The sequence below is a fragment of the Leopardus geoffroyi genome, chromosome X, assembly GCF_018350155.1.
Source record: "Leopardus geoffroyi isolate Oge1 chromosome X, O.geoffroyi_Oge1_pat1.0, whole genome shotgun sequence".
NCBI classification, from domain to species: Eukaryota; Metazoa; Chordata; class Mammalia; order Carnivora; family Felidae; genus Leopardus; species Leopardus geoffroyi.
The window spans coordinates 1,898,404-1,922,787 of record NC_059343.1 but is presented as its reverse complement, the minus strand read 5'-3'; the positions used below and the strand labels follow the sequence as shown (position 1 = coordinate 1,922,787).

Genomic DNA, 24,384 nt, shown 5'->3' with positions numbered 1-24,384 from the left:
GAAGACAGAACACAGACGCGGCCAAAGAGCGTTCCACGGCACGTAGGACGGTGTGTGTTGAGGAGAGGCAAGCTTCGCCATGGCAGCCAGGGTGGAACAGGAACCCCCCTTTTTTTTTCTCTCCTAGAGAAACGTCCGATTCATAGGATGACTGATGCATGTCCAACAGCGATTCTGAACCTGCCCACTTCCTTCACTTGCAAGGGGTCAGGACTCGTCTAATCTGTCACGGCCCCGCTTCCCGTCTGAGCTATGATGGTCCCCTAATGTGCCGTCTAGACAGCCGCCACAAGATGCTTAAAAATGTCAACCACCCTGTTGCACATTCTTCCTGAAAACCGTCTTATACCGTTTCGGGTAACGGTGAGACCCCTTCCCGTGTACTAGCTGGCCGTGCATTCATGCACCCTACTGTCACCCCGTTCTATTTCCCCCGGCCCTTTCCTCCGCTCCTGGCTGCGTGCAATTCGACCCAGCTCTTTAGACGGCTCCTTTTCCGATTCCTGGGTCACCCTAAGTGACCTGTCTCCCCACCACCTCATGGAAACTTGCTCACCACAGCATGCTCACAGGTATCTCTGAGGTCTTGTGGGACCCCGCCAGGCAAGCCTTTGAGGCCCACGTTGCCGGCAGTGAAAAGCAAAGGTCCTGTGAAGTCCCGAAACTGTAGGCTTAGTGGAAACCAATGCGTGACACGTACGGGTTATGCAAAGAGGTTGTGGTTAGGACCATCTTTATCTCGTACAGAGCAGGGTGGGGGGGTGGGGGGTGGGACCAAAAGACCGTTTCGGATTTTCTTTGAGAGCGAATGCACGTGTGCCTACGAGCCAGGGGCCATCGACACGACTGTGGACACAGAGGACCCATGTTTCGAGAAATCTCGGTTGAGAATGCAATCCTGTGTTTTGAGAGAGCTCTCCGTGAACCGCATACGGAGAATGAGTGCCCCCTCCCATCCCTCCAGGCTGGGACTTGGCACACGGGGGTCTTGCGACTGAAAAGAAGCATTTATTCTTTCCGTGCGAGGACGAGGACGGGAGGAAGACAAGGACCGCGTCTCCTGTGCAAGCGAAGAGAGAGACACACGGGCCAGCCTGCTGCTTGGACAGCACCTCCCCCGGAAAATCCGCACACACGTGGAGCCTCTGAACGCGACTGTGTTTGCACACAGGCTCTTTGCAGATTGGGCTGCTTACGAGGGGGGCACGGCTGTCTCCGAACGACCCCTGCAACCTCCATCCAGCTTTAAAACCCAGTCTCCGCGGCAAGCCTAAGCAGGCGCGAAAGCCGGAGGGTGTCCACCCAGAGCCCTGCTCTGCTATCGCATCAGCTCGAAGGCATGTAAACAACAGGCTTAGGCCCCTACATTCGCTGCCAAACGTACGCGATAAATCATCCCTGACCTCGGCCCCGTGCACAGGCATCGGCAGATTAAACCGCGTCTGGCGTGTGTTCCGGGGCCAAAGGTCTCTCATAGCCATTAGAGCTGAGTTCTCCTCCAGGGAACGTTCTAGGGAGGGGCCTCGAAGGACGCCTTCCCGCCCACGCGCGCCTTCGCCGTCCGGATGTCCACGGGGACCGTGACACCCAGGCCAGGCTTTGTGCCGCGGCCGGGATGCGTTTCAGGGCCCAGGTGGGTGGGCCATGCGGTAGGGAGAGAATGGTCGGTGGGTTTCAGCAGGGGCGTGGGCACGACGCGCTCGCCTGTATCCTGTGCACCCCCATGTGTGTGCGTCTCCCTCGCCTTGTGTTGGCCCATCCCCGCCTCTGTTCGCTTGGCCATCATGGTGGCGGTGAGCCTTCCCATCACCCAGACTTCTGTAGGTGGGACGGGTCTCTTCTTACGGCACTCCCAGGGCGCTCCATAACTCCTCGAATTTCGTGACTGTCAGCTGCTAAACTGTGTCCCCCCCCAAATTCATGTTGGAGCCCCACCCCCCCAGGACCCCTGAATGGCACTGTCTTTGGAGGTGGGGTCTTGAAAGAGGCGCTCAAACTAAAATGAGGTTATGGGGGGGGCGCCTGGGGGGCGCAGTCGGTTAAGCGTCCGACTTCAGCCAGGTCACGATCTCGCGGTCCGGGAGTTCGAGCCCCGCATCGGGCTCTGGGCTGATGGCTCAGAGCCTGGAGCCTGTTTCCGATTCTGTGTCTCCCTCTCTCTCTGCCCCTCCCCCGTTCATGCTCTGTCTCTCTCTGTCCCAAAAATAAAATAAACGTTGAAAAAAAAAATAAAAAAAAATGAGGTTATGGGGGTGCATCCTAATCGCATGGCACCGGGGTCCTTCTAAGGAGACGGATGAGGACACAGAGGACCGAGCCTGTGAGGACACGAGGAGAATAACCTACAGGTTTTTTCCAATCCTTCCGCCAACTGTTTCTTTATCATTTGGCAGACCTGTCTTAGCTGTGAAATGTTGCAACCAGATTGTAAAGAAATCCCAGAGAAGATTTCCAACCACTTGTGCACCCCCCATTCCGGCTGAGAGCTGAAGATTTTCCAAGTGTCCTAAGAAGACGCCTGTGCAGTGTTCCTAGCATTCAAGGCTGCATCTGAAGCTCCCGTTGGTTCTAAGTCTTTAAAAATTTTTTTAATGTTTATTTATCTTTTAGAGAGACAGAGAGAGAGAGAGAGAGAGACCACAAGTGACGGGGGCCAGAGAGAGAGGGAGACACAGAATCCGAAGCAGGCTCCAGGCTCTGAGCCGTCAGCACAGAGCCCGATGCGGGGCTCGAACTCATGGACCGCGAGATCATGACCTGAGCCCAAGTCGGATGCTTAACCCACTGAGCCACCCAGGCGCCCCTATTTGCAAACTATTTTAATTAATTAAAGCGATCAACCAAAACATCTATCGTGTGCATCATAAAATAACACATTTTTATGAAAAATAACGGCGTTTTCGCAAAATGGAAACAAATCCGTGAGCAGAGTAGCATTCTCTTACGTTTTTTTTTTTTTTTTTTTGCAACCGTCCAGCATAACTGTTTGTCAACGTGTTGTTCTGGTTGAAGTTCGTGGCAAAAAAGCCCGGGCTCACACAGGTGTATCTTCGGGGAAGAGAGAAGTGTTTTCACAGCCTTCTTAGGTCATCACGGCTCTTGTCTGATATGCCATCAAAACGTGCTGAGTCGTGGGTACTTAAGGGGTCATTGGCATGCGGTGGTGAGACTGTATCAGTCGGGTGTTCAGACTCTGTCAGATTACTGCCACTACCAGCCCCGTGCGGAGCCCTTAAGCCTTGGGGAGCTGTCACGTTCACCCAGGATCGGTACAGTAAAGTCCTATTAATAGTGACCCTTCTCCAGCATGCTGCCTTCTGACTCTTCACACGGGCTCAGAGAAGCCATCGAGCACAAGAAAAACAAGCCCAGAGACAGTGAAACAAGGACAGAAAGAAAAGAGTGCTAGGCAGAACCCGATAATGCCCCTGCCTTCCCTGCCCCTGAGAGGACAGGCATCGTCTGCCCATGGTTCAGTGACACCCGAGTCGAGGCACTGCTGTGAGAAACATTGCAGGTGTCCTTATTGCCCCGAATCAGTTGACTGCAACCTAAGGAGAGTTTCTGGGTGGGCCCTACCTAATCAGGAGAGCCCCCTAAAAAAAAATCAGTGGAAGTCTTCCTGCTGAAAGAGACTCAGAGGCAGAGAGATTCACAGATGACGGGATAGTCCGTGTGAAAGAGATTCTCGGTTGCTCGTTTGAACGTGGGCGACCCTACGAGCTCAGAGGAGCCCCCGGCTGCCAGTCAGCAAGGAACCGGGTGCCTCCATGCTACCAGGCACGGAACTACGCCCTTCCCACAACCACAAGCACTTGCACGAGACCCCGAGCTTCAGATGAGAAGCTTGATTTCAGCGTGGGGGGACCCTGAACACAGGACCCAGTCACACCGTGCCTGGACCACTGACCTTTATAAACACGTGTTGTGTTCAGGTGCTATGTGCTATGTTTTTTTTGGTGTTTATTTACTTCTGAGACAGAGAGAGACAGAGCCTGAGCAGGGGAGGGGCAGAGAGGGGGAGACACAGAATCGGAAGCAGGCTCCAGGCTCTGAGCCGTCAGCACAGAGCCTGATGCAGGGCTTAAACTCACAAACCGCCAGATCATGACCTGAGCCGAAATCCAATGCTCAACAGACTGAACCACCCAGGTGCCCCTGTAAATGCTTTCTAGGGAAGACTCTTGGTGGGGAGGGTCTATGGCACTCCAGACCAACAAGAAGTAAACCGATCAGAAGCACACAAATGTTAAGGGAGTTGCGTTTTTTGCGAAACAAGGAGCCTATAACTATCCTCATGTTTCCAAAGTTGCGTGAGCAGAAGAGGGCACAGAACCCATGCAGCTCCTAGGAAGACCAAAGACTGCGAGGCGGGTCCTGAGGATCCCATGATTCCCACAGACGAGATGCCTGGTCTGCCATTGTTGCGTTTCTGAAAACGATGTGCATATTTTTCCAGTTGCCATTATTACTCAGAATAAGGGAGGTAGACAGACAGCTCATCTGTGAGTTTACAGACCCCTGGTCTGCATGTAGCCTGTGCCTAATCCTGGAGAAGGAAATTAAGGCTCGTGGGCCATATCTGGCCCTCCACGTGCTTGTGCAAATAAAGTTTTATTGACACAGAGCCTCACCCACTTATTTGCATATTGTCCACGAGTGTGTTTACACTCCAGGAGAGTTGAGTTCTTGCAACAGACACCTGGCGATTCACAAAGCTAAAAATATTTGCTCTCTAGCCCTCTACAGGAAAATTTGCCAACCCCTGGTCTAGACCCACTTTACAACTTTTGGTAAAAAATGATTTTTGTCCACTGAAATTGCGTTCTCTTTCTTTTTTTAAAATTTTTGTTTTTTAGTGTTTATTTCTGAGACACAGAGAGACAGAGCACGAGTGGGGGAGGGGCAGAGAGAGAGGGAGACACAGAATGTGAAGCAGGCTCCAGGCTCTGAGCTGTCAGCACAGAACCCGACGCGGGGCTCGAACTCCCGGACCGTGAGATCGTGACCTGAGCCGAAGTCGGACGCTTAACCGACAGCCGCCCAGGTGCCCCTGAAATTGTGTTTTCTTGTAGACATACTCCAATAGCTACAGAAAGCAGCTCCCTGTTGAGGATGATAGAAATTGTTGCTTTACACGGACTCTAAGATTGCCAACGCCTCTCCCTCTGGCTAGAGCCAGATAGAGATCCCCTGCTGACTACCAGGAAATGGGGAGTGCTGTAGATCGAATTCCACGCTTACATAATACGACAGCAAGATCAGTTGCGTGCACATGATCGCCAGGGTTCCCCTTTCCCCTGACCCTTGAAACGGAGCAGAGTTCCTGAAAACATTCCAGTTGAAATGATAAGGCCAGTTCGTATGGTCCCTGGAAGAAAGCCGTTGCAGGTGAGTGATTGATTGTTTATACTGAGACTACTTTCTGGTTTGGCTTAAAACCTTGTCGTTTCTGGGAAAGAAAGGCTGTTTGCTATTAACTCCCGATTCTGTAAGCCTTCGAATGGCGACAGAGTTTCGTTCAACCTGCGGAGAGCCCCGGTTTCCCTTGGGATTCGGTGCGGCTTGGCTGGAGGGCCTTCTCTCCAGCATGGCGGGCCCCATCGTCTCTTGGCTTCTGTCTCCTCCAACATGAGCGCGTTTCCTGAAGCTTCTGGTGCCTACTTGTTTTTCTCTTGTGTTTCTTTTGTGTCCATTCATTGTAAAAGAGAAGAACCATTCTGGGGGCGCCTGGGTGGCTCAGTCGGTTAAGCATCTGACTTCAGCTCAGGTCATGATCTCACGGTTCGTGGGTTCGAGCCCCACGTCCGGCTCTGTGCTGACAGCTCGGAGCCTGGAGCCTGCTTCAGATTCTGTGTTTCCCCCTCTCTCTGCCCCTCCCCCTCCCCTGCTCATGCTCTGTCTCTCTTGGTCTGAAAATAAATTTAAAAAATCATACAAAGGAAAAGGGAAGAAACATTCTGGAAACTTCCCTCCATCTCCGCCTGGGGAAGAGTCCCTGAGACGGTCCTGGGCTACAGACATTTGCTCAGGCTCCTTCCTCTCGGTGGTCCTGGCTGTTTCCCCAGTGGTGACATCTTTCTGGGCTTGTCCACCACCTTCTTTCCCCCTCAAGAAGCATTAGCAAAAGCTCCAAATGTGTCAGACGAAGTCTGCGAAGAGGAAGTATAATCATTGTGTGGTTCACGATCAGCCTTGAGTTTTTACCTCTGAGCACATCAGGGGACGTACCAAGACTATGGAAATTACAGTATCCGTAATTACGTACTGAAAAAAAAAAAAAATCAAACTTTTCCCAGAATCTGGCTTTGGCTGAACCATTCTGAAGAGGAAAGTTCTTTCGACTTTTGCGACAGACTAACTCCAAGCCTGGTGCGCAAACAAATCCCTGTGGCCACATAGATGGACCACTGGCAGGGCACAGATCAGGAAAAGTGTGACCCCGAATCTGGGGTGGTGGGGGGGACACTGCTCATAGGAAACATTCTTTCTCCAGAGTTTCCTTTTTCATTTGAAAACTCCCACTTGAAAGTGCCCGGGAAGAATTCCAGGCAGGAGAAATGCACACTGCATGTTTTTAAAAACAATCCCCAAACTCTGAATTTGTGTATTTGTGTCTTGCTCCCACAAAGCCCGACGGGGGATTCCTCATGGGGTGGTTTTCCTGGGTCATTCTTTGCCACCACAGGAGGCAGAAGACAGTAGAGTGCGTGACATATCCATCGTATAGGACACCTTACAAACCCCCTTTTGCAACATGGCAAGTTTGTTTTTAGGAAACCTCGAATGTAATGCAAAGGTTTTCATTGATTAAACTTTATACTCCTGCCAGCAAAGAGAATACAAAGAAATATTATGGTGTTAAATAGGGTAAAGTAATGCATTAATACCTCCTAATTACATTAATATTTTTTATTTTTTAAAAATTTATTTTTTTAACGTTTTTATTCATTTTTTGAGAGAGAGTCAGAGCATGAGTGGGGGAGGGGCAGAGAGAGAGAGAGAGAGAGAGAGAGAGACAGAATCCGAAGCAGGCTCTAGGCTCTGAGCTGTTAGCCTATTTTTGCATTTGGTCTGAATGTAACGATCCTTATTTCCATCCACCAAAAAAAAAAAAAAAAATTCTTCCTATCATTTATCTGCACTTTGCATGATAGAAACCTCTAAATGACAGAAAGCAGGGCACAAAGTACAGATAAATGAGGCCTTCGGAAAATTTTCTACTTACGGTTTGAACAGCCCATCACATCCAGCAGCTGCCTCTTGTGCTGATAGGAAGATTTTTTTTTTTTTTTTTTTGGTGGATGGGAATAAGGATCGTTACATTTAGGCCAAATGCAAAAAGCAAATGGTGAATGCCTTCTGTGGCATTTCTCCACAAAATAACGATTTCCCCCCATGCTGCCGCAGACGAGGATTTACACAGCAAATGATGTTTCAGAACCGAGCTAAGTATTTGCATTGGCGTGTTAGTAACTTTTCTGCTGCCCATATAAGACAGCATCTTAAATCCCACGTTGCCTAATGGGCACACACTTCTCTGTGTCTTTATAATCTTCCGATCAGATCATATGTATGAGGTTTGTTCATGAATTGGAATTGGGATCGCCATTACCAATATTAATGGGGTGTTAGGAAGCATTTCAGCTCAGCTTCCATAAAATCGTACACAATAGTGTCTGGATTGCTCCCAGGTCTCCATTTTCCCCCTAGTCGACCCTTCTACGTCTCTGCGAGGCATGATTGCAGAAAGAAAACGCTCAACTGTATTTGCAAGAGATCTGTTTACCCAACAAAGTTGCTGATTTATCGGTTGAGCGAGTTGGACGATGTCCTACGTGATCCCTCTCTGGCTCAGGGAAAAGGTGACATTTTCTCTCTATTGAAAGCACCAAAATAATTATTATTTTTTTTTTCAATGTTTATTTATTTTTGGGACAGAGAGAGAGACAGAGCATGAACGGGGGAGGGGCAGAGAGAGAGGGAGACACAGAATCCGAAACAGGCTCCAGGCTCTGAGCCATCAGCCCAGAGCCTGACGCGGGGCTCGAACTCACAGACCGCGAGATCGTGACCTGGCTGAAGTCGGACGCTTAACCGACTGCGCCACCCAGGCGCCCCCCAAAATAATTATTGTGGACAAACAGACGTGGAGAGTGAATCATTGCCTGTGGGGAATTAAATTTCCCCCCTCGTGTCAATGTTTCACGTCGCCTGCATCAGGCTAATCCTTGCACGGCGCTCTGTTTACTCAATCGTCTCTCATCTGCTATTGTCGTAACCTCAAGATTATATATTTGGACTTCTCGCGTTTTGGGTAATAACGCTTTCCTCTTCCCTCGTACAAGAGTTCCACAGACACGAACACCAACTCGAACATTTGGGGTATTTGTCAAGAAGTGTGATGGGGGAGGACATGGAAGGTGAGATCAAAATGGCCCCAGGCAATGTTATGAGAAAGGATGTTACGAAATTAAGTTAGCAGGCAATCTTATCTACTCCGTTCTCATCGATTTTGAATTATCTATCTTCTCGATCCCAACCCAGGAATTAGAACACCATTTCCTAAACTATAATTTTCTATTTTACACCGTAATAATAGTAAGGCTTCCGTGCAATAACGTTAAGCTATATAATCGATGGTAAAAAATTCTACAGTAGAGATCCTGAATGATGGGGACATTCATTTACTTACTTTTCTTTTTTTTTTTTTTTTTTTAATGTTTTATTTATTTTTGAGACAGAGAGAGACAGAGCATGAGCAGGGAAGGGGCAGAGAGAGAGGAGACACAGAATCCGAAGCAGGCTCCAGACTCTGAGCCATCAGCACAGAACCCGATGCAGGGCTTGAACCCACGAGCCGTGAGATCCTGACCTGAACCGAAGTTGGACACTTAACCAACTGAGCCACCCAGGCGCCCCATTTACTTACTTTTCACCATCACAGGAAAGCATTCGAGAGTCCCTACTCCGGGAAAACCGATGGCTATCAGAAACCCGGTGTTTGCCACGGCGACCAGGGAAAACACAGATCTTCCTCGAAAAACCCGACAAGCAGCCAACGTGCACAATGGAAGGGACACATAAGTGATAATCACGGGTGAGCTGGGGGGACAGTCCCCCTGGCAGGCCTGCAAGGTGGGCTTGGCCTCAGTATGAGTCATGGGTCCTTCCCAGTGTAACCTTGACGGTCCTCAGCACCCTGGAAACAGCCAGTGTGGGCGAGATCCCTGAGTCTTAGTGGGAGAGACTGACATCCACCTGGTACAGAGACTTCACACTTGGCTCGTCCCACTGTGAGACTCCCATCTTGCTGCTCTCATGCGATAGAGACAGGGGACCCCTCCCATTTCCAGATGAAGAAACTCAGGCTAATCAAGGGTCCATAACTTTGCCAAGAAGCCACAGCCGTGAGGCAGCAGACTCAGGATGGCCTGGCCTTCAGTAGCCGTCCAGGTATAAAGATGCATCGGCATAGCCAGTCCCGTTAATGTCTCTTTTCTGGTAGGAAGTGACACCCGTTATTCTAAGCAATGTAACCTCCTCAGGGATGACTCCTGCTGTGCTGTTAATGCCGACATTCAGTTGGTCCCCAAGCCTCCTCCAGTCCACTCCATTAATGCGTTTTTCTATCTCGCTCTCCTGGCCACCCTATCTTACTCTTGCCACCAAAGCTCTTCCAGCCGAGACCAGGTCGTCTCATCTTATTGCTTGAGATGGAACCAAAGCTTCCTAACTGCCGGCCCAGTCCTTGCTCTTGTCACTGGGCATCGGCATCCCAGCCCCCGCTCTGGACTCACCGCCCATCATCATATGACCTCATCAAGGAAGCTCTAACCTGTTCTTCTGACACTGTCCTCCTTTTCCCCCATCCCATTCCCTCTACACTCTAGGCATTCTCCACCTTATCAGCCCCACCAAATGACCAGCCACGGTCACTCCCATTCTCCTTGCTTGCTATGGAAATACTTTTCTGCCTTCTCTTCCATCCCTAAGCATCAGGAGCAAGACCTTTCATGGGGTTTTCCTTGTGGACCCAACGTCACAAAACTCAAGCCTAAATCCGGACTCAACCAACCTGCCATGATGGTTCAAACCCCTGGCCACAGTGGGGAACAGTCGCTTCCTTCCCGAGTCAGAATCAACGTTTTAACAAGATCCCCGGGTGACCGTGTGCGTATCTGAGCAGCATGTTAAAGCCCACTGTTTTGTGTTCATGGTGGTAAGAACACTTACTATGAGATTTACTCGTTAACACTTAATGTGCCCAGGGCATCACTGTTGAACCACATCTCATTCGAGCCCCCTCATTTAGGTGAAATTCTGCAGTTTCTGTCACTCTCTGGCTGGCTTATTTCAGTGAGCATAATGTCTTAAAAGCTCATCCGTGTCATTGCCTATGGCAGGATTTTGGGTTTTTTTAAGGGATGAATAGTCTCCCATTGGATGCATAACCTCCCTGTCTTTATTGCCCCCAACTTTATGGAGATACAATTAATAGGTGAGACTGTGCATATTTAAGGTGTTCAGTGTGATGCTTGGATGCATGGCTGATGTCTTGAATTTGACGTTTGCAAAGCAGATGCCATTTCCCCCTAAAATTACAGGCTTGCTCATGCTCTGGGGCTTCCTTGCTGTCTTCACCATGTTCAGGCACCGGGATGTAATGCTCGCAGACATTTTCTGCCTCTTCAGTCCCGATAGTTACAGGAGCCAAGGGCGGGCTGCCCTAAAATGTGCCACTTTCGCATACTGATAGTTTAGATACAAATCGTGTAACAGTCACTCAGATCCTCCTCTGTCCCCTCGCAGGCAGGACATCAAGGTCCGACGGGGAAGGCGCCCTCCCTGTTTCAGAACATAGGGAGATACCCTTGCCACCAGAGATGGGAAATTTGGAGCCAAGAGGGCTGTTATTTATATAACGCTTGTTACTTTTGACAAATTTACTGCAGCCCCAATGCTGTTTAGAATTCCTTGCTAACTGGAGCCCCCAGAGTTATGTCCTTTGTCTTACGAATAACTCACAGATTTACTCTCTGTCTGAAAAGCATAAAAACTGCCCTCCTTCCTCATTTCTTTACATCTTAATTTCATTATTGTCCTCTCAGCACAGAGCCTGACACAGGGCTCGAACCCACGAACCGTGAGATCATGACCTGAGCCGAAGTCGGGCGCTCAACCGACTGAGCCACCCAGGACTCCCTGTTTTTTTTTTTAAGTTTTTAAAAAAATTTTATTATTTATTTTGAGGAGGGGTGGGGAAGAGGAAGAGACAGAGTAGGAGAGACAATCCCAAGCAGGCTTCTCGCTGCCAGTGCAGAACCCAGTTCAGGGCTTGAACTCACAAATCGTGAGATCATGATCTGAGCCAAAATCAAGTGCTTGATGCTTAACCGAGAGAGCGTCCCTGGCGCCCCAATCTATCTCATTTAAATTTAATCCTTAGTGCATCTGGAAGAACTTGAGGGGTAGACGAAGAGTTTATCCTTCCCTTCAGAGACATAGTGATGTGATTTCTACCTGATTGCCCACACCCACCTCCACTTTTCCGGATTCCATCTTGGACGAGGACTGTTTTCCTGTCTTGCAGATGGTGCCTTCTCATTGGGTCTTCCCATGGTGGAAGAAAAGAGAGCTTGGGCGTCTCTTCCATTTCCTATAAGGGCACAAATCCCATCATGGCGGCCCCACTGTCATGCCCTCAACCCAATGACCTCGCAAAGGCTCCCGCCTCCCAACCATCCCATTGTTGGTTACGGCTTCCACATACGAATTTTGGGAGGGACACACATTCAGCCCACAGCAGGGTGCAATGTTTTCATGCCTTAGCACATATCCCCTGTAGGCAGATGGTCAAAAGGGAACAAACGAACAAAATAAACACCACCAGCTAATTAATTCCACGCACAACTTAACTGCTTTCCAGTGCAGAAAATCACATAGTATCAACTGACGAAAGTAGAATATAAAATTCTATGTTATGGGAAATGCATCTTCTCAAAACACCTCCTCCAAATGGAACAATATGCAGCAAAATATTAGCTGTGTTCATCACGTGGCTGTGAGCTGGTGAGGAAATTTTCTTAAACAAAATTGTCTTATAACAGTTGTACATACCATAAAACTCATCCCTTTATAGTTTTTTAATGTTTATTTATTTTTGAAAGAGAGGGAGACAGAGTACGAGCGGAGGAGGGGCAGAGAGAGAGAGAGGGAGACACAGAATCTGAAGTAGGTTCCAGGCTCTGAGGTGTCAGCACAGAGCCTGACGAGGGGCTCAGACTCACAAAGTGTGAGATCATGACCTGAGCTGAAATTGGATGGACGCTTAACTGACTGAGCCACCCAGGAGCCCCCAGATTCACTCCTTTAAAGGGCATAATTTCGTGGGTTTTAGTATATTTACAATGTCGCAAGATCAACCACAGTTAATGCTAGAACATTTTCCGCACCCCCTAAAAGGAACCCGGTCGTCATGAATATCCCCCCAACTCACCCAGCCCCTCACTACCACCAATCTGTTTTCTGCCTCGTTGGATTTGCCAAACCTGGACTTTAATATATTTTTTTTGGTTTTCCAAAGTTTTCTATGATGTGAGCATGTTACTTTCACTCCCAATAATCAAAATAATTGCATATTAAAGTTTCTCTTGATAAAAGGATGTGTAAAGTGTGAAGTCACAGACACCAAGAACAGATGAGCTGAGCTTTGCACATCATGGTCCTGAGAAACGAACCACGTGTCTGCTTGGTCCGTCCTCGTCCAGGCTCACATTTTTTCCCCCTCTCGGCTTTGCTTTCTGAGGTGGGTGCACTTTCTGAGTAATGTTGACAATTTTGTCTTGCAATCAGGAAGCCGATTCTTCCCAAAGTTGGGCACGTTTCAAGTCTGTGTCTACCCGAGGGGCTGCCACTAAAGATTATTTGCCTGGACAAATGCGCTTAGATCAGCAGACCTTGGAACAGTTGTATAAACAACACCAATTAAAAGCGGAGACTCACAAACACTGTTGCCTTCACTTAAGGGGATAAATATCAGCTGAACTGTGTGCGGGCCCTTCGGCTGGGATCCAAAGACTAGCGTGGGACCCCACAGACAAGAGCATGCTCATGATATGATACTATGATATGGTCTAATATAATGTGATCTAATGATATAAGATATGATATAGTCTGATATGCTACAGTGTGATATAATGATATGATATATCATGACATAATATAATGTGATATGAGATAATAATATGAGATGATAATGTATCATATATGATGTGATACATTAATATGTAACATAATGACGTGGAATGATATATCATATGATGCAATAATATGATGTAATATAATATAATATAATGATATAGAATGATATGATAGACTATGATATGATATAGTATGAAATGATATGATATAATAATATACAATATAACACAACACAATATAATATGATATGATCCAATGTAATGATATAAGATGATATGATGGGGCATCTGGTTTGGCTCAGTCGGTTAAGTGTCCAACTTCAGCTCAGGTCATGATCTCATGGTTTGTGAGTTTGAGCCTTAAGTCGGGCTCTGTGCTGACAGCTCAGAGCCTGGAGCCTGCTTCAGATTCTGTGTCTCCCTCTCTCTCTGACCCTCCCCCACTCACTCTGTCTGTCTCTCAAGAATAAATAAACATTAAAAAAAATTTTTGAAAAGATGATATAATAGAATATGCTATAATATAATAATATGATATAATATAACATAATGATATAATGTGATATGATACAGTATAATATAATACAATAATATAATATAATGATATAATATGATATGGTACAATACAATATGATACAATAATATGATATAATATGATATAATATGATATAATAGTATATGGTATAATATACTGATATAGTATGATATGATATAGTAATATAATGATATGATATAATATATGACACAATGTTATGATGTAATATGATATACTATGATATAATAGATATGATACAATAATATGATGTAATATAATATAATATAATGATATAGAATGATATGATAGACTATGATATGATATAGTATGAAATGATATGATATAATAATATACAATATAACACAACACAATATAATATGATATGATCCAATGTAATGATATAAGATGATATGATGGGGCATCTGGTTTGGCTCAGTCGGTTAAGTGTCCAACTTCAGCTCAGGTCATGATCTCACAGTTCGTGAGTCTGAGCCCCATGTTGGGCTCTGTGCTGACAACTCAGAGCCTGGAGCCTGCTTCAGATTCTGTGTCTCCCTCTCTCTCTGACCCTCCCCCACTCACTCTGTCTCTCAAGAATAAATAAACATTAAAAAAAATTTTTGAAAAGATGATATAATAGAATACGCTATAATATAATAATATGATATAATATAACATAATGATATAATGTGATATGATACAGTATAATATAATACAATAATATAATATAATGATATATGATATGGTACAATACAATATGATACAATAATATGATATACTATGATATAATAGTATATGGTATAATATACTGATATAGTATGATTGATATAATAATATAATGATATGATATAATATATGACACAATGTTATGATGTAATATGATATACTATGATATAATAGATATGATATAATAATATGATATATGATATCATATAATATGACATAATTAATATAACATATAATAATATGACATAATCAATATAATATATGACAATGGCAAATCTTGGTCATTGATTAGGACAGAACCAGTGGACGTAGGATATAAGGTAAAAGCTTCTAGGAATCTGCAGAGTAGAGGCACAGGGGAGTCAACGAAATAATTCCAAGAAATCCAAGTACAGGACCAGCTAATCTGAATAATGTGCTTATTGGTAAAGGCTTCCCTGAAAAATATTAAAACCTAAACCACATATAAGAGGCAGACCACCCTATGCAAGTTTTGTAATACCTTTTGAGTCTCTGGTGACTTGAACATTAAAAGTTCACCAATGTTTAAAAGGAGGGGCCACATGAGCGCAAGAACTTGTATCTGTTTTCTGTTTTTCTCAGGTTTTTTTTTTTTTTTTTTTTCAACGTTTATTTATTTTTGGGACAGAGAGAGACAGAGCATGAACGGGGGAGGGGCAGAGAGAGAGGGAGACACAGAATCGGAAACAGGCTCCAGGCTCTGAGCCATCAGCCCAGAGCCCGACGCGGGGCTCGAACTCACGGATCGCGAGATGGTGACCTGGCTGAAGTCGGACGCTTAACCGACTGCGCCACCCAGGCGCCCCCTGCGAGTGTTTTGTTTTTATTTTACGAGACTCGGAAAATATTTAAAGACCCGCAAATTGGTTCTCAGAATTTCCGCGGGGGACTCACAGCAGATCCACACGAACTAAACCATACACGTCTACACAGAGAGCCTGGTTTCCCAGGAGAAATGCGTTGGACGGGACGGGAATTGGGTACCGGCTACACCTGCTGGAAGGTACTGAAGCTGCGATCAAAGCCCCTGTGAGTTGATGTCTGTTATCCCAACGCAAAACAGCACTCACCATAAATTAGCAATCGACCTCCTCCTTTTGTAACACCCCCACCCTGTGCCAAACTGTAATCCCGAACAAGCACTTATACAACTCCCAGGATATACCTTGTTCACGTCACAGTGACTCGCGATTTCTGTCCTAATTCGCCGTGTTCTGTATTCCGTGAAGACTGGGGAGGGGCGTTAGTAGACTCATGTTTGGGCTCTGAGGAAATTCGTACGGAAACGCATTCAGGTAACGTTTCACATCCTGGGAATGCTGTCACGCTGCAGGGTCACTACACATGAAAGAGAATTCTTTTTTAAAAATTCTGAACGTTTATTTATTTTTGAGAGAGACAGAGACAGAATCTGAAGCAGGCTCCGGGTTCTGAGCTGTCAGCACAGAGCCTGACGTGGGGCTCGAACTCACAAACCGAGAGACCATGACCTGAGCCAAAGTAGGATGCTTAACCGACTGAGCCACCTAGGCGCCCCTGCAGGCAAAGAAATTTTCTTTGCCTATTGAGAGGTGAATACAGTGGATGGATACATAATTTTTTGTTTAATTTTGTTTAATTTTAATTTTTTTTTAGCTTTAAGAAATTTTAATTAAATTTCCAGATTTGAGATAATTTGAGATTCACACGCTGTCGTAAGGAATGACACAGAGACACCTCTGGTGCCCTTAACCTAATTTCCCACCAATGGCAACATCTTGCGAACCCGTAATATCACAGCCAGAATATTGACTTTGTTACCATCAAGACACAGAGCGTTCCATTGGTGCAAGGATCCGCTGCTTTGATCTTTTATAGCTCTGCCCGCCTGCAACCCCGTTTTAAGACCTGGAAACTACCAATGTGTTCTCTGGTTCCATCATTTTGTCATTTCTGGAACGTTCTAGAAGCAGATTCATGCAGGAGGTAAGCTTTTGACATTGGCTGCTTTCATTTGGTATAATTTCTTTTTTCTTTTTTTTTTTTTGTGAGATTCATCCAAATCGTTGAGTACAACACTTCATTTCTTTTTGTGGCAATTTTTTTTCAGGGGTGTGGGAAGCAACCCGAATTACTGTTTAGTAGACACACACTCGGGCCTGGATTTCTCCCTAGACTATACCTTTGCAGGGTCACACTCTTGCTGGACGGGTGCACAGGTGGCCACATGCGGTCCCCCAAATGCAGATCTGCTCACAGAGCAACTATGGGCACACACACACACACACACACACACACGGGGCCTGTCTGAGGACTGTGGACACTGTCGGCAGGGGACAAAGGCATCAGCACTGTCTTCATGGATTCACTGCAAAGTCACATCCAAGCTGGAGCCTTCCTCTCTGGACTGTGTGCATGAGTGTGGGTTCTGTGTCCACGTGTATCCCCATGTCCCTGAGCTGACACTCTTGTTTGAGTGACCGATGTCACCGCTCCAGCCACGTGGCTGATGGCTCAGCCCAGATCTAGGCAACTCCTCAGGGTGTTTTGCATTGCATTTTTTCTTTCTTTTTGCAAAAAATTTTTTAATGTTTATTTATTTTTGAGAGAAAGAGTGCAAGCAGGGGAGGGGAAGAGAGAGAGGGAGACCCAGAATCTGAAGCAGGCTCCAGGCTCTGAGCTGTCAGCACCGATGTGGGGCTCGAACTCATGAACTGTGAGATCATGAGTTGGATGCTTCACTGACTGAGCCACCCAGGCGCCCATACACACACACACACTCACATATATGTATATACATATATATGCATATACTCATGTGTATACATATATATGCATATCCACATGTATATATAGGTACATGTATATGTATACACACATATATGTGTCTGTCACATGTACACGTGTATTGTATATTCTAGGTACACATATATACATGTATATGTGTGTATATTATAAGTACATGTGTATGTACATACACGCATATAGTGTGTATTATACATACATATATATGTATATATACACATATGTGTGTATATTAAGGTCCATATATATACATGTATATATGTGTATATTCTAAGTACACGTATATGTATATACACATGTGTATGTGTGTATATTAAGGTACATATATACGTGCATATGTGTGTATATTATAGGTGTATATATACATGTATATGTGTGTATATTATAGGTGCATGTATATGTATATACACACATATACGTGTGTATACTATAGGAACATATATGTTTATATACACATATATGTGTGTATATTAAGGTACATATATATGTGTATACACATGTATATGTGTATATTATAGGTACATATATTCATACACATGTATGTGTGTATATTATAGGTACCTATATATGTATATACCCACATATAAGTATGTATGTTATAGGTACATGTATATACACACATATGTGTGCATATTATAGGTACACATATTTGTATATACACATGTATATATGTGTGCATTATAGTTACCTATATACATATATACACATGTATATGTGTATATCATAGGTGCATAATTATACACATATATGTGTGCATATTATAGGTACACATATGTGTATATACACACATATATGTGTATATTATAGGCACCTATATATGTATATACACATGTATATGTGTATATTATAGGTACATATATACACACATGTATGTGTGTATATTATAGTACCTATATATATGTACATGTATAAGTGTGTATATTATAGGTACATGTATATACACATATGTGTGTGCATATTATAGGTACACATATTTGTATATACACACGTATATATGTGTACATTATAGTTACCTATCTATGTATATACACATGTATATGTGTATATTATAGGCACATAAATATACACATATATGTGTGCATATTATAGGTACCTATATATGTATATACACACGTATAGATGTGTATATTATGGGCACCTATATATGTATATACACACGTATATATGTGTATATTATAGGCACCTATATATGTATATACACACGTATATATGTGTATATTATAGGTACATGTATATACACATATGTGTGTACATATTATAGGTACACATATTTGTATACACACACATATATGTGTATATTATAGGTACCTATATATGTATATACACATGCATATATGTATATTATAGGTACATATATACATACATGTGTATGTGTGTATATTATAGGTACCTATATATGTATATACACATGTGTAAGTGTGTATGTTATAGGTACATGTATATACACATATATGTGTGCATATTATAAGTACACATATTTGTATATACACACATATAAGTGTGTATATTATAGGTACATGTGTATGTATATACACATGTGTATGTGTGTATATTATAGGTACTCATATAAATACATGTATATGTGTGTATATTACAGGTACATATATAAATACACACATATATTTGTGCATAGTATAGGTATATATACGTACATAAACACATATACATCCATTTTGCTGAAGTAATTGAAACCACAAACTAAGGAAGTAAATGTAGTTGTACATCATGTGATATATACACACAGACAAGTATACACGTAAACACATACATGTGTTGTGTACATGCACACACATACATGTATATACGCACACACCAATTTTGCATACAGGCATACACACACACACAAATACACACCAATGTACATCCATTTGTTGAAATAACCCAAAGGCTGAGTTAAACAAAAAAAGAAATTGAGGGGAGTGCCTGGGTGGCTCAGTCAGTTAAGTGTCCGACTTCCATTCAGGTCATGATCTCCCAGTTCCTGAGTTTGAGCCCCGAGTCAGGCTCTGTGCTGACAGCTCAGAACCTGGAGCCTGCTTCAGATTCTCTCTCCCTCCCTCTCTTTATGCCCCTCCCCCACTCGCTCTCTCTCTCTTGCAAAAATAAATAAACATTTAAAAAATTATAAAAATCAAATTGAGAAACCAGAGGGTGCTTCCAAGCTCAGAGAAGTAAAAACAAAATGGCAAATACTTCAAGTTTAAAAGTCACGGATCAACGGATGAGCTGTTTCCAAACCCCAGGAAGGAGTGTTTTGGCGAGGTGGGGCTGAGTCACATTTGAAGAAGTAATCCTTGCTCATTTTGCAAGACTCAGAGAACACTGTCATCCTCCCGCTCGAAACGCGTGCTTTGGAAGGTAAACAGCCAACTGAATGCATCTAAGGCACACGGCGAATGTTCAAAAACAGAGAGGTGAACTTGAAATATCCAGAGTGAAAACTTCAGGTCACGTCTGAAGCAGCCAGCAGGACTTGGAGAGGATGTCTGTAGATGCAGGGACAATGTCTTTAAGGCACAGAAGACAACTTGCTGGGCCTGCTGTGAGTCCAGAGGAAATACACAGGGTGTTTCTTCCCACTGCCCACTGACAGTGTCCACGTCAGAAGAAGGCAGAGGTGAAGGGCAGCTGCTGTGAGCAACAGACCTCGTAAATCCCCTGGCCTCCACTGCCACCACCACCAGCAATAAAATGGTGACTCATTGCAGGGCGTGAGGCAGGTGGAAATCACATCAGACTGGAGGATGCTTTGGAGGGGACACATGGACCAGTGGGCGTTAACATGAGCCATGTCTTCGACAAGAGGGCAACCGGGTGGCTTTATTAGTCATCTGCCGACATCATAACGTGTATGAGCCGCCAGGTTAATCGCAGGAATAACGCACAATGAAAACACAGCTTTCTCTTCAAAAAAAGAAACGGGCAGGAGTATTAAAAATAAAAACGTAGTTGTGAGCAGATGGAATTAACAGAAGTGAAGGAAACAGTTGGCTAATAGTAGGAGGGGCACCTGGATGGCTCAGTCGGTTGAGCATCTGACTTCGGCTCAGGTCATGTTCTCATGGTTCGTGAGTTTGAGCCCCACATCGGGCTCTGTGCTAACAGCTCAGAGCCTGGAGCCTGATTCAGATTCTCTGTCTCTCTCTCTCTCTGCCCCTCCCCTGCTCACGCTCTGTCTGTCTATCTCTCTCAAAAATAAATAAACATTAAAAAAAAAAAAAGAAAGTATGAAAAAAACACATGACACAACATTTACACCAATCGTCAGCTCTCTAATCTATCAAAATGGACCGATGCTATCTTTTAATCCATTTGAGTTCCTAACATTGGGGTCACAATCAAGGTCCTTGCTGTTTGCAAAGGTCTGAAACTAATAACAGAGAAACACTTTACAGGGAAAATCTAGGAAAAAGACGACACAAAAAAACAAACAAGTCCACTCGGAGACAAACTTTGTGTAGCCGTATTCACAATGAGCAAAAAAGCCTCTAAGAAATGAAAAGACACAAGGTTAGCACGAAGTTATCAAAATATGTGGGGTGCCTGGGTGGCTCAGTCAGTTAAGCACCCGACTTCGGCTCAGGTCATGATGTCACAGTTCATGAGTTCGAGCCCCGGTCGGGCTCTGTGCTGACAGCTCAGAGCCTGGAGCCTGCTTCAGATTCTGTGTCTCCCTCTCTCTCTGCCCCTCCCCTGCTCCCCCTCCCCTGCTCTCACTTTGTCTCTCCCCAAAAATGAATAAAACATTTTTTAAAAATGTCGCCAAAAAGTTACAAAAACATTAAACTTCTCTGCACCCAGAAGCCTGGCTCCTCAGTATACCAAGCCCAGGAATATGTTGTCTGCCCCACCTGCCTCCCACAGGTCCCGGCTCAGGGTGAATCCTGCCTTCAAAGGAAAGAGAGATAATCTCTTCTATTTCTGTTTGTTTTTCTTTTCTTTTTTTGGTGGTTGTTGTTTGCAGTTGAAATTGACTTCTGCCTCTGTCCTTTCTCCTTCCCCGTGAATGTGAGTGAGTACGCACAGAAATCCCCACACCTGCAGGAACAGCCCCACACACAGCACACACAACCCCTCCACTCTGTGCCAGGGTCTGCAAACACCCGGCCACAGGGCTCTCCTGTCGCCTGCGTGTTTTCTCGGCACTACAGAACGCGGCCTCAGCGATGCCAGCCATGCCCGCTGCTGGCTGGGAAGAGGCGCGTCCCTCCAGTGCTTCCACCAGCCAGCCAGCCCCTTGCAAAGCGAAAGCCGCCCGGCGAACAGGAAAGCACGGCCCAAATCAAAACCAGATGCGTGCCGCCTTGAGCTGCCCTCCCTGCTCCCCTTCCCCTCCGTCTCATTTTACGCTTCTTCTAAAATGGATACGACTCCCCCAAATCCCTTTGCACGGCCGGCCGCCTCTCCCGTTCATTTGGGACCACACGGCCTAGGTGGGAGGGTCAGGAGATTCCCCTGCTGTGACTCAGCGAAGGCGGCTGAACTTTACCGTTTGGGCGACGAAGCGTCTGGAAGAAATCAGACACATGGACCGGTTTCTACATACCGATGCACGCAGTAGCTTGCGAGCAATTTATGTGTTTTCCCCCCAACCCTTCTTTGTCTGGCTTGTGCATACCCAGTGGGAAAATCTCGAACCCAGGCTACGACACCCATGGTTTTTGTGCATCGGACACTTGTGTGAAATATGGAGAAACATCTTGTCTTTGCGCTTTTCTAGAAGATGCCGTGCTAGACAAGTAAGAATGCATCCAGTCTGTGAAATTCACAGAGAGAGACACAGAGTGTGAGCAGGGGAGAGGCAGAGAGAGAGGGAGACACAGAATCTGAAGCAGGTTCCAGGCTCTAAGCTGTCAGCACAGAGCCCGATGCAGGGCTCGAACCCATGTACTGTGACCTGAGCTGAAGTCGGACGCTTAACGGACTGAACCCCCCAGGTACCCCAATACTGTTTTTGTTTTTAAAAATAAACTTTAGGGGCGCCTGGGTGGCGCAGTCGGTTGGGCGTCCGACTTCAGCCAGGTCACGATCTCGCGGTCCGTGAGTTCGAGCCCCGCCTCAGGCTCTGGGCTGATGGCTCAGAGCCTGGAGCCTGTTTCCGATTCTGTGTCTCCCTCTCTCTCTGCCCCTCCCCTGTTCATGCTCTGTCTCTCTCTGTCCCAAAAATGAATAAACATTGAAAAAAAAATTTTTAAAAAAATAAATAAAAAATAAAAATAAACTTTAGGGGTGCCTGGGTGACTCAGTCCATTGAGCATCTGACTTCGGCTCAGGTCATGATCTCACAGTTCATGGGCTTGAGCCCCTGCCTGGGGCTCTGTGCTGACGGCCCAGAATCTGGAGCCTGCTTTGGATTCTGTGTCTCCCTCTCTCTCAGCCCCTCCCCCACTCGCTTGCTCTGTGTCTCTGAAAAATGAATAAACATAAAAAAATAAAAAAAACCCAAAAGCAAAGTAAGTCAATCAAAGTTTTTTAGGTTTGCCGTATAGACAAGCCAGCTCTCAGGGGAATAGAACTTTTCATGGCTTGTCTCTGATTCTCTCTCTCTTTCTCTCTCTTTTTCCTTTTTAGTAACAGTCTTTTGGCCCAGGTGGTCTTGTTTTGAGGACAATACAGAATATTTTTAAGTGTACTATATATAAAGGGATGAACAATACTGGATCCATTGGGAGTTGACTTCGCCTGGTGTCTACAGAGACATCTAGTTCAGCCGCACCCCGTAAATAAAAAACACTTCTTGCTTGGTTTTGCTACAGAATTACGACCGCCATGTTTATTTTACCTCATGTGAACTTTCAAGTTGTTGTTCAATTTATGAAGCACTTTAAAAAGAAAAAAAGATCACATCGAAAGAAAACAATGATGAAGCACAGACATGGAAGACTTCCAGCCAAAAAATGTGTCTTGACCAGACTTCACCAGAAGAAATTCCATTGACCTAATTCAGAAAGGGATCGGCTAATATTCCCAAATTATGGATGCCTCTGGGGGCTGGTGTCATCCAAAACTGTTTTTTTATAACGTCCTGGCATTTGTTAAAGCAAATCATTGAAAGGAGCATCTATGGGGATGATTCTGTGGCTTCTCTTATAATGAGTAGAAGTCCACGTTGCAAGACTTTGCTCCTTAAACAGATCTGAGATGGTTTTCTTTTCTTCCTTTTCTTCTATTGTGTTTTTAAACTTTTGATGTATTGTTTTACCCTGTTTTGGTTCCAGGAACATCCATGTTCATGAGGAGTGGGTGTCTTTTATCCAGCACCCTTACAGTGATGCTGAGCACGGTTGTCCTTCCCCAACCTGTGGAGACAAGGTGTTGGCACAATCTTGAGGATGACGTTCCAATCCTACTTAACAATGGTGTTGCTTAACCTTCTCTGTGCCAGGCACCTAGGACTGGCTCCCTGAACGCTCTTTCCCTCACCACGCTGTTAGATACAGTAAATCTCCAACTGGGTTCCACGATAGCCTATTAAAACACATTCATGTTGCAGAGCCCATCTGACTTCGTCACCAATCCCAACACTGAACGCAAAGTGACACCAACCATCAGGCATTCTTGCTGTGAATCATAGCAACGAAAGAGAAGAACTTGGCAGAAATAGGAACAATTTGCAATGTGCGTGTTCTGATCTTGTGGCCACGGAAATCTGACTGTTGTGTTTGTTGCCTAGATGTTCACAGAGGAGAATGTGAGGCTAACTCTGGACTTCTGATGACATGTTTTGGAGCCTCCAGCTTTCTGGAAGCAGCCGGACTGGCCCCCGCTATGACATTTCCTTGAGTTTATTTGCTCATTCTGCACAAATATGTCAGATCCTGGCAGGGCTCCAGAGGCAGGCAGGATGGAGACAGGAGCCTGGTTCTTACAGCCACTCTCAGACCAGAGGAGCAGGGAGGGTAGTTAGACATGATAATCGTGCACTTTTCACTTGGGGGAGGGACATTCCTTACATGCATTCCTTTGTGCCCACCCTTTCTCCTTCCTCACAACAAAACCCTGACCACGTCACCCGTGGGCTTCCTGCTTTTCTTACTTTTTCATGCCTGTAACTCATCCCCATGATCACGTCCACTCATCTCCTCTTTGTCAGGGCCATCAGTTGGCTTGTCTTCA

General features: G+C 45.2%; 1 long non-coding RNA gene across 1 annotated transcript; it reads left to right on the top strand.

Moving 5' to 3' along the window:
• Window positions 1–5,034: 5,034 nt before the first annotated feature.
• Window positions 5,035–23,765, top strand: LOC123594703. The gene is made up of 2 exons (XR_006710848.1): window positions 5,035–5,391; window positions 22,840–23,765. It is a non-coding gene; the product is annotated as an uncharacterized LOC123594703 (long non-coding RNA).
• The last annotated feature ends 619 nt before the right edge of the window (window positions 23,766–24,384 follow it).